Source organism: Scyliorhinus canicula, unplaced genomic scaffold (assembly GCF_902713615.1).
Source record: "Scyliorhinus canicula unplaced genomic scaffold, sScyCan1.1, whole genome shotgun sequence".
Lineage (NCBI taxonomy): Eukaryota > Metazoa > Chordata > Chondrichthyes > Carcharhiniformes > Scyliorhinidae > Scyliorhinus > Scyliorhinus canicula.
Window position 1 is genome coordinate 77,304 of NW_024055760.1, and position 10,373 is coordinate 87,676.

A 10,373-nucleotide genomic window follows, 5' to 3' on the forward strand; every position below is an offset into this window, starting at 1 on the left:
CTATGTAACTCAGGGGTGGGCAAACTTTTCCGTGCAAGGGCCACATTCAGAAATTCACAATTCACAAAGGGCCGCATAGTATATTAAGTAAAATAATTACTTCACCCGGTTATGATTCTGGGCGCCTCATATAGAACATAGAACAGTACAGCACAGAACAGGCCCTTCGGCCCTCGATGTTGTGCCGAGCAATGATCACCCTACTCAAGTCAACGTATCCACCCTATACCAGTAAGTAACCCAACAGCCCCCCCCATTAACCTTAAAAAAAAATTTTTTTTTTAAATTAAAAAATTTTTTTTTTTTTAATGACTTGGAGGGCCGCAGAAATACCTTTGGCGGGCCGCATGCGGCCCGCGGGCCGTAGTTTGCCCACCCCTGATGTAACTGGTTAAAGCTCTTTCCACAGTCAGTTCATGGAACATTCACATACTGTGTATGTGCGTCTCTGTGCTTTTCCAATCACACGGATGTTTAAAATCTTTTCCCACAAACTGAACAGACAAACATTACTCCTTCCACATTCAAAGACTGTGATATTCAGGTTCTAAAGAACTGAGTGACTGTCAGATCTTGATATTTGGTTTGAGTTTTCCGTCGGCCAATCTTCCGCTTCTAACCCCCTGTAAGGAGTCTACAAAAGCCATCACTGTGAGTCCAGGATAGAAATTCTGAACAGACAATTCCTGTTTCTCTGGAACAATTTTTCCTCTCTTGTTCCCCCAAAGCTGTAAATCCCCGTCCCACACACTCTCCCTCCTCCCTGGGCTGAAATGCAAACCCATCTCACCATTTCTTTTCTCCCTCCCTCTCCTCTGCCTGGGTTCAGTTCTCCAGCTCCTGTCTGCAGACTGACAATAAAACCAATGGGTCTTATTGGGGAGTTTGGGGCCTCCACTCACCCGCCTGAATCCAGCTTCATACCTGCACTGAGCATGCTCCAGCTCACAATGGCTGTGGAGTGATTGACGGCAGGTGCCGACCAATAGGAAGACGGTAGTTCGTGTGTCGATTTCCTACGGCAAACGGACCCCCATCTTTTGTCCTTGAAGCGGAGCGCTGCGGCGGCCATGTTGGTAAGGGATGAGAGAGTGGGCGGATCTTCCGGCCGGGTGACATGCCCCGGGGCAGCCGGTGACCGCCACCATCTTGGGAATGGAACTCGGGTCTTTTGTTTGTAGAGTAGAGTGCTGGAACGGCCATCTTGGTATGGGAAGAGAAAGGAGGCGGAGTTTCCGCTCCGGTAACCGCCCCCGGGTCACCTGGCGACCACCGCCATCTTGATAATGGAGGTCGGGTCTTTTGTTCCTGGCGCGGAGCGTTGGGGCGGCCATATTTGTATAGTTTGAGGGGGGTGGGCGGGGCTTTCTCCCCGGTGACGGGCCACCAAATCACTCGGCGGCCGCCGCCATCTTGTGGCGGGATTTTCTGTCCGGGTCTTTAGTGAAGGACAATGAGCTGGAGCTGAGGTTGCAAAGTGTTCAGAGGAAGGTCTGAAATCAGATTTACAGTCAGATATCTGTAAGAACCACAAAGTTCACATTCATTATGTCTGTCAAATGGAACCACAATGCTGCAAACTCTCAGTTCTGAAGAAGAATCAGATTGCATTGGAAATGTTAACTCTCTTTTTCTCTCTTCACAGAAGCTGTCAAACCGGCTGAGGATTTGCACAACTTTCTGTTTTCACTTCACATTTCCAGGGTTTTGCTCAAATTATTATTAGGGTTTTGAAATTGTGTTTCATTATCAGTTCAGAGTAAAATAATTGTCACCATTTAAATGTCCAAATCAGTGATATTTATTTGTCTAACTGAGTCTGGGCTGTTCAGGAGCAATGTCAGAAATCACTTTTAAGAAAATATAGTGAAATCTGCAATTCTGTCAATAGAAACTATAAAAACTGAGATTGATAGAAGTTTGTGAGACAAGAGTATTAATGGTTATAGAATCAAGGGAGATGGATGGATAGAACAAACAGATCAGACATCTGCAAACTGGAGCTTAATGTTTGAGGTTGAACTGGTTTTGTTTTGAAGGTGGTGTCGGTTTCCTGTCCTATCGATTATCTCCACACCCGTGGGTAATTTGTTGGAGGTGAGATAATAATCTTTATTAGTGTCACAAGTAGGCTGACATTAACACTGCAGTGATTAACTATGATAAACACAAACTGATTTGACTTGATTTTTATTCAGAATTTAATGTTTTATAACAAAGTTGGAGTTTATACATAATAATAATAAAGTCTTTCTTATTGTCACAGGGGCTGGTTTAGCACACTGGGCTAAATCGCTGGCTTTTAAAGCAGACCAAGGCAGGCCAGCAGCACTGCTCAATTCCCGTACCAGCCTCCCCGAACAGGCGCCGGAATTATGGCGACTCGGGGCTTTTCACAGTAAGCTTATATTAACACTGCAATGAAGTTACTGTGAAAATCCCCAATCCTGTCGATTATCTCCACACCCCTGGGTAAGTTGCTGGAGGTGAGATCATAATAATCTTTGTTACACTGCAGTGAAGTTACTGTGAAAATCCCCGATTTACCACACTCCTGTGCCTGTTCGGGTAAATTGAGGGAAAATTCAGAATGTCCAATTCACTTAACAATTCACCTCACGTCTTTCGGAACTTGTGGGAAACCCATGCAGACACGGGGAGAACATGCAGACTCCGCACAGACAGTGACCCAAGTGGGAATCAAACCCAGGTTGCTGGTGCTGTGAAGCAACAGTGCTAACCACTGTACTACCGTGATGGGGAAGAGGGCTGATGCAGTGACACAGCCTTGTCTGATCCCAGTCTTCACTGAGATAGTGTCTGGGGTGTATCCATTGATGAGGATCATGGCTTGTGTGCCATCGTGGTGTAGGTGGAGGATGGTGGCCAAGTTCTGAGGACAGCCAAATTTGAGGAACATACTGAATAAAACATCATTTTGACAGTGTGAAGGGTTTTTGTGAGGTCAGAAAAGACCAAGAACTGCGATTGGTGCTATTCCTTGTATTTTCCTTGAGTTTGTCAAGTAGTGTAGATCATGTCGTTGGTGCCTCGTGAAGGGAGAAAACCTAACTGTGACTCTGGAAGGAGCTCTTTAGCCACTAAGAGATCATTGAGGAGGATCCTGGCAATGATCTTCTCTGTGGCAGACAGCAGGGAGTCGCCTGTGTAATTACCACAATGAGACTTGTCTCTCTTCTTTAATATAGTCACAATGTCTCAGAGATCCCCCGGCATGCATCCGTCATCAGGGCTTCATCAGCACGGCTTCATCAAGGGGAGGTCATGCCTGACAAATGTGTTAGAATTCTTTGAGGAGGTAAAAAGGAAGTTAGACAAAGGAGAGCCAATGGATGTGATCCATTTGGGTTTCCAGAAGGCCTTTGACAAGGTGCCGTACAGCAGGCTGCCAAATATAGATAAGAGCCCATGGTGTTCGGGGCAAGGTACTGGAATGGTTAGAGGATTAGTTGACAGGCAGAAGGCGGAGAGTGGGGTGAAGGGGTCTATTTCAGGATGGCAGCCGGTGACTATTGGTGTTCCACAGGGGCCAGTGTTGGGACCACAACTATTCAATACATTAACGATCTGGAGGAAGGATCAGAAGGCACTGTTGCTAAGCTTGCAGATGATAGAAAGATGTATAGAGGGACAGGTAGTGTTCAGGAAGCTGCAGAAGGACTTAGACAGGTTAGGAGAGTGGGAAAAGAAGTGGCAGATGTAATAGAATATGGAAAGGTGTGAGGTTATGCACTTTGGTGGGGGTGGGGAGAATCGAGAGACTATTTTCTAAATGGGGAACGACTTCTTGTTAGTTGAATTGGACATTCTGAATTCTCCCTCTGTGTACCCGAACAGGTGCCTGCAGAAGGACTGGGGCAACAAGGAGATTTTCACTGTAACTTCATTGCAGTATTAATGTAGGCCTACTTGTGACACTAAGAAAGATTATAGAACAAAGAAAATTACAGCACAGGAACAGGCCCTTCGGCCCTCCCAGCCTGCGCCGATCCAGAAACTTTATCTAAACCTGTCTCCTATTTTCCAAGGTCTACTTCCCTCTGTTCCCACCCGTTCATATACCTGTCTAGATGCCTCTTAAATGATGCTATCGTGCCCGCCTCTACCACCTCTGCTGGTAAAGCATTCCAGGCACCCACCACCCTCTGCGTAAAAAACTTTCCACGCACATCTCCCTTAAACTTTCCCCCTCTCACCTTCAAATCGTGACCCCTTGTAACTGACACCCCCACTCTTGGAAAAAGCTTGTTCATCATTGTATCATCATTATTATTAGCTGGAGTACTGTGTGCAGTTCTGGTCGACACTTTATAGGAAGGATGTGATTGCACTGGAGGGTGTGAAGAAGCGATGCACCAGTATGTTGCCTGGGATGGAACATTTATGAAGCGAGGTTGGACAGGCGTGGGTCATTTTCATTGGAGCAGAGAAGACTGAGGGGCGACCTGATTGAGGTGCACAAGATTGAGGGCCATGGACAGGGTGGATAGGGAGTAGCTGTTCCCCTTAGTTGAAGGGTCAGTCACAAGGGGACACAAGTTCATGGTGAGGGGCAAGATGTTAAGGGGGATTTTGAGGAAAACCCTGTTTACCCAGAGGTTGGTGACGGTCTGGAATGCACTGCCTGGGAGGGTGGTAGAGGTGGGTTGCCTCACATCCTTTAAAAAGTACCTGGATGAAGACTGGCACGTCATAACATTCAAGGCGATGGATCAACTGCTGGCAAATGGGGTTAGGTAGGTAGGTCAGGAGTTTTTCGTGTGTCAGTGTTGGATTGGATTTGGATTTTGTTTATTGTCACGTGTACCGAGGTACAGTGAAAAGTATTTTTCTGCGACCAGCTCAACAGATCATTAAGTACAGGAAAAGAAAAGGAAATAAAATAAAACACATGATAGGCAACACAAGGTCCACAATGTAACTACATAATACCGGCATCGGGTGAAGCATACAGGGTGTAGTGTTAATGAGGTCAGTCCATAAGAGGGTCATTTAGGAGTCTGGTAACAGCGGGGAAGAAGCTGTTTTTGAGTCTGTTCGTGCGTGTTCTCAGACTTTTGTATCTCCTGCCCGATGGAAGAAGTTGGAAGAGTGAGTAAGCCGGGTGGGAGGGATCTTTGATTATGCTGCCCGCTTTCCCCAGGCAGCGGGAAGCAGGTTCATGTGATGGACTGGGCAGTGTTCACGACTCTCCGAAGTTTCTTATTGTCTTGGGCTGAAAAGTTGCCAGACCAGGCTGTGATGCAGCCAAATAGGATCTGTAAAAGTTGGTATGAGTTAATGGGACATGCCAAATTTCCTTAGTTTCCTGAGGAAATATAGGCGCTGTTGTGCTTTCTTAGTGGTAGCGTCAACGTGGATGGACCTGGACAGATTTTTGGAGATGTGCACCCCGAGGAATTTGAAAATGCTAACCATCTCCACCTCGGCCCCGTTGATGCTGACAGGGGTGTGTACAGTACTTTGCTTCCTGAAGTCAATGACCAGCTCTTTAGTTTTGCTGGCATTGAGGGAGAGATTGTTGTCACTGCACCACTCCACTAGGTTCTCTATCTCCCTCCTGTATTCTGACTTGTGCAGACTTGCTGGGCGAAAGGCCTCTTCACTGTTGCTATTGACACAATGTTCGGTGGCATTGTAGGCAGCTCAGATGATAGCATAAAATTACACGGAGATATTGACAGACTAGGTGAATGGGCAAATTTGTGGCAGATGGAATTCAATGTAATCAAGTGTGAGGTTATCTGTTTTGAACCAAAAAGAATAGAACAGAGGACTTTCTAAATGGAAAGAGGTTAAGTACAGTGGATGCCGAAGGTGCAGAGATTCTTAAAATGCCACAAACAAGTGCAGGAAATAATCAAAAAGGAATGCTAGCATTTATATCCAGAGGATTGGAGTATAAAGTCACAGAGGTTATGCTGCAGTTGTACAAAACCCTGGTAAGACCCCACTTGGAGAACTGTGAGCCATTCTGGCCACCTCACCTTCCAGAGGATATTTTGGCCTTGGAGGGAGTGCAATATAGATTTGCTAAAACGATTCGCCACGATACCTGGACTACGGGGGTTAGGTTACGAGAGAGATTATTGATTGATTGGTTTTATTTATTGTCACGTGTACAGTGAAAAGTATTGTTCTGCGGACAGTCCATACAGATCATTCCAGACATGAAAGAAAACCCATAGGACCGACATAAATACACAGGCAAGGGGTGAGCATACAGAGTGCAATACTACTCAGCAGAGAAGATGTGTGAAGAGTTCAGTTCAGTTCATAAGAGGATCATTCAGGGGTCTGGTAACAACGGGGAAGAAACTGTTTTTGAACCTGTTAGTGCGTGTTCTCAGACTTTTTCTGATGGGGGAAGTTGGAAGAGTGAGTAACCCGGATTGGAGGGTCTTTGATTCTGCTGCCCGCTTTCCCATGGCAGAGGGAGGTGTAGACAGGGTCAGTGGATGGGAGGCAGGCTTGTGTGATGGACTGGGCTGAGTTTGCGACTCTATAGATTCTTACGATCTTGGACCAAGCAGTTGCCATACCAGACTCTGATGCAGCCAGATAGGATGCTTTCTATGGAGCATCTGTAAAAGTTGGTAAGCGTCAATGCGGACATGCTGAATTTCCTTAGTTTCCTGAAAAAGTATAGGCGCTGTTGTGCTTTCTTGGTCGTAGTGTCGACGTGGGTGGACCAGATTGTTGGTGATGTGCACACCTAGGAATTTGAAACTGTTAACCATCTCCACCTCGGCACCATTGATGCTGACAGGGGTGTGTACGATACATTGCTTCCTGAAGTCAATGACCAGCTCCTTAGTTTTGCTGACATTGAGGGATAGATTGTTGTTGTTACGCCACTCCACCAGGTTCTCTATGTCCCTCCTGTAGATATTGAGGGTGTCAAGGGATATGGGTATAGTGTGCGAAAACGGAGCTGAGGTAGATCGGCCAATGATCCCATTGAATGGTTCACGTTTGATGGGCCGAATGGCCGACTGCTGCTCATATTTGTTGTGACCTTCTGGACAGGAAGCTGTGAGCTTGTATCTGTCAATCAGCCTGAATCAGCACCTTCAGGAGAATAGGGAGGGTGAATATTAGATACAGCAGAGTGAGAATGGAGGGAGAGTGTGTGGGATGGAGATTTACAGCTTTCGGGGAATGAGAGAGAGGAAAAAATGTGACATAGAAACTAGAATTGTCTGTTCTGAGTTTCTATCCTGCACCGACAGTGATGAGTTTTGTAAATTATTTTTACAGGATATTAGACGAGGAGGAATTACAGATCGAAATCTCAAACATTATGTCTCGATCTGACAGTCACTCGATTCCCTTTAACCTGAATATCATCGGCGTTTGAATCCAGAAGGAGAAATGTTTGCCCGAACTGTCGGCTTCTAAAGATTTCAAACATCAGTGTGACTGGAAAAGCATCGAGACCCACACAACACACACCCCAGTGAGAGTGTTCCAGTGAACTGACTGTGGAAAGAGGTTTAATCAGTTACACGGCCTGAAAAAACATCACAACATTCACAGTGAGGAGAGACCCTACCAGTGGTCTGAACTGGTGTCCAACATGGAGAGTCACGAGGAAACCCAAAACATGGAGAAACGGTGGAAATGTGGGCACTGTGGGAAGGGATTCAGAGCCCCATTGCAGCTGGAGATTCATCAACGCATTCACACTGGGCTGAGGCCATTCACCTGCTCTCAGTGTGGGAAAGGATTTAGTCAAGTGTCCAACCTGCGGAGACACCAGCGAGTTCACACTGGGGAGAGACCATTCACCTGCTCTCAGTGTGGGAAAGGATTTGCTCAAGGATCCAACCTGCAGTCACACCAGCGAGTTCACACTGGGGAGAGACCATTCACCTGCACTCAGTGTGGGAAAGGATTTACTGAAGGATCCAAACTACGGAAACACCAGCGAGTTCACACCGGGGAGAAATTGTTCATCTGCTCTCAGTGTGGGGAGGGATTCAGTCAGTTATCCCACCTGCGGAAACATCAGCGAGTTCACACTGGGAAGAAGCCATTCACCTGCCCTCAGTGTGGGAAGGGATTCACTCAGTCATATCACCTGCGGAGACACCAGCGAGTTCACACTGGGGAGAGGCCGTTCATCTGCTCTCAGTGTGGGAAAGGATTTAGTCACATATCAAACCTGCGGAGACACCAGCAAATTCGCACTGGGGAGACGCCGTCCACCTCTCAATGTGAGACGGGATTGCATGTTTCACCACACCTGCTGTGACACGAACAATTTCACAATTGATTACAGGGGTTGGATTCTGCTGTTATTGTTTCTGCTCTGCACCCAGGACTGCATTTTGTTCATTCTGACAGGTGGTCAGTGGGGATGGTCGGAGGGTTTCTTTCTGCTGGACTGGCCGGTCTCACCACTTTGCCTCCAGTGGGCTGATTCTCTCTGAGCCTTGTTGCTAATACCTGGCTTCAAATTTCACAAGGATCACAGAGTGAAAGGGTGTTTGGAAGTTTGAAGGTATTTAGTTCCTATTTCTATTTGGAACCTCCCAAAGCATGCCACGTTGCCATGGAGATGGGCCCTGGTGGTTACCTTTTTTGTTTCATTTACCTGGATCACGGGGCCAAGGATCCGGGTTTGATCCTGGCTCCGGGTCACTGTCCGTTGGAGTTTGCACATTCTCCCCGTGTCTGACTGGGTCTCACCCCCAAAACCCAGGGTTGGTGAATTGGTCACGGTAAATTGCCTCTTAATTGGAAAAAAAGAATTGGGTATTCTAAATTTAAAAAGCAGTTGGTTGATGGCTAGTTCGTGATACAGAGCGAGGCCAACAGCGCGGTTCGACTCCCACACCGGGTGAGGTTAACCATGAAGGCCCGGCCTTATCAACATTACCCCTCGCCTGAGGTGTGGTGACCCTCAGATTAAATCACCGCCAGTCAGCTCGCTCGCTCTCACTTTCTTGCTCAAAGGGGAAAGCATCCTGTGGTCCTCTGGGTATTTTGTGACTTTTATTTCACATTTATACAACAAATCTAGATTCTATTAAGGAACAAAATTCCAACAGGAAAAGTGACACAACCGTGGCGAACAAGGAAAGTTAATGATTCCGTTAGATGGAATACGAGATGGAATATAATGTGGAAAAGTGTGAGGTTATGCCCTTTGGAAGGAGGTATAGAGGCATAGACTATTTTCTAAATGGGGAAATGCTTAGGAAATCAGAAGCACAAAGGGACTTGGGAGTCTTTGTTCACGATTCTCTTAAGGTTAACGTGCAGATTCAGTCGGCAGTTAGGGAGGCAAATGCAATGGTAGCATTCATGTCGAGACGGCTAGAATGCAAGAGCAGGGATGTACTAAGGCTGTATACGGCTCTGGTCAGACCCCATTTGGAGTATTGTGCCCCGTATCGAAGGACTGCTGGCCTTGGAAAGGGTCCAGAGGAGGTTTACAAGAATGATCCCTGGAATGAAGAGCTTGTCCTATGAGGGATGATTGAGGACTCTGGGTCTGTACTCGTTGTAGTTCAGAAGGATGGGGGGGGGGGATCTTCTTGAAACTTATAGGATACTGCGAGGCCTGGATAGAGTGGATGTGTAGAGGATGTTTCCACTTGTAGGAAAAACTAGAAGCAGAGGACACAATCTCAGACAAAAGGGATGATCCTTTAAGACAGAGATGAGGCGGAATTTCCTCAACCAGAGGGTGGTGAATCTGTGGAACTCTTTGCTGCAGAAGGCTGTGGAGGCCAATTCACTGAGTGTGTTTTAGACAGAGATAGATAGGTTTTTGATCAATAAGGGGATCAGGGGTTATGGAGAAAAGGCAGAAGAATGGGGATGAGAAAAATATCAGCCATGATTGAATGACAGAGCAGACTCAATGGGCCAAGTGGGCTAATTCTGCTCCTATGACTTATGGTGTTATGGCTACACCCCGGCGTCTGTTCGGGTGCACTGAGGGAGAATTCAGAATGTCCAATTCAACTAACAGCATGTCTTTCAGGAAACGAGAGCAGCCGGAGGACACCCACGCAGACACAGGGAGCATGTGCAGACTCCACACAGACAGTGTTCCAGGCCAGGAATTGAACCCGGGTCCCTGGTGCTGTGAGGCAACAGTACTAACCACTGTGCTACTTAAAATTTAAAGTGCCCAATTTTTTTCCCAATTAATGGGCAATTTTGCGTGGCCAATCCACCTACCCTGCACATATTTGGGTTGTGGAGGTGAGACCCACGCAAACACGAGGAGAATGTGCAAACTCCCAACGGACAGTGACCCGGGACCGGGATTGAACCTGGGTCCTCGGTGACCTGAGGAAAAAGTGCTAACCACTGTGCCACCATGCCGCCCGGAT

The 10,373-nt window shown here is 46.9% G+C and overlaps 1 long non-coding RNA gene across 2 annotated transcripts; it reads left to right on the forward strand.

The window, feature by feature from the left end:
• The first annotated feature begins 1,380 nt into the window (after window positions 1–1,380).
• LOC119960985 lies at window positions 1,381–7,742 on the forward strand. 2 transcript variants are annotated; one of them, XR_005459557.1, is made up of 3 exons: window positions 1,381–1,521; window positions 1,646–2,097; window positions 7,282–7,742. It is a non-coding gene; the product is annotated as an uncharacterized LOC119960985 (long non-coding RNA). The 2 variants fall into 2 exon arrangements; XR_005459558.1 differs by having other exon boundaries at window positions 1,404–1,521; window positions 2,040–2,097.
• The last annotated feature ends 2,631 nt before the right edge of the window (window positions 7,743–10,373 follow it).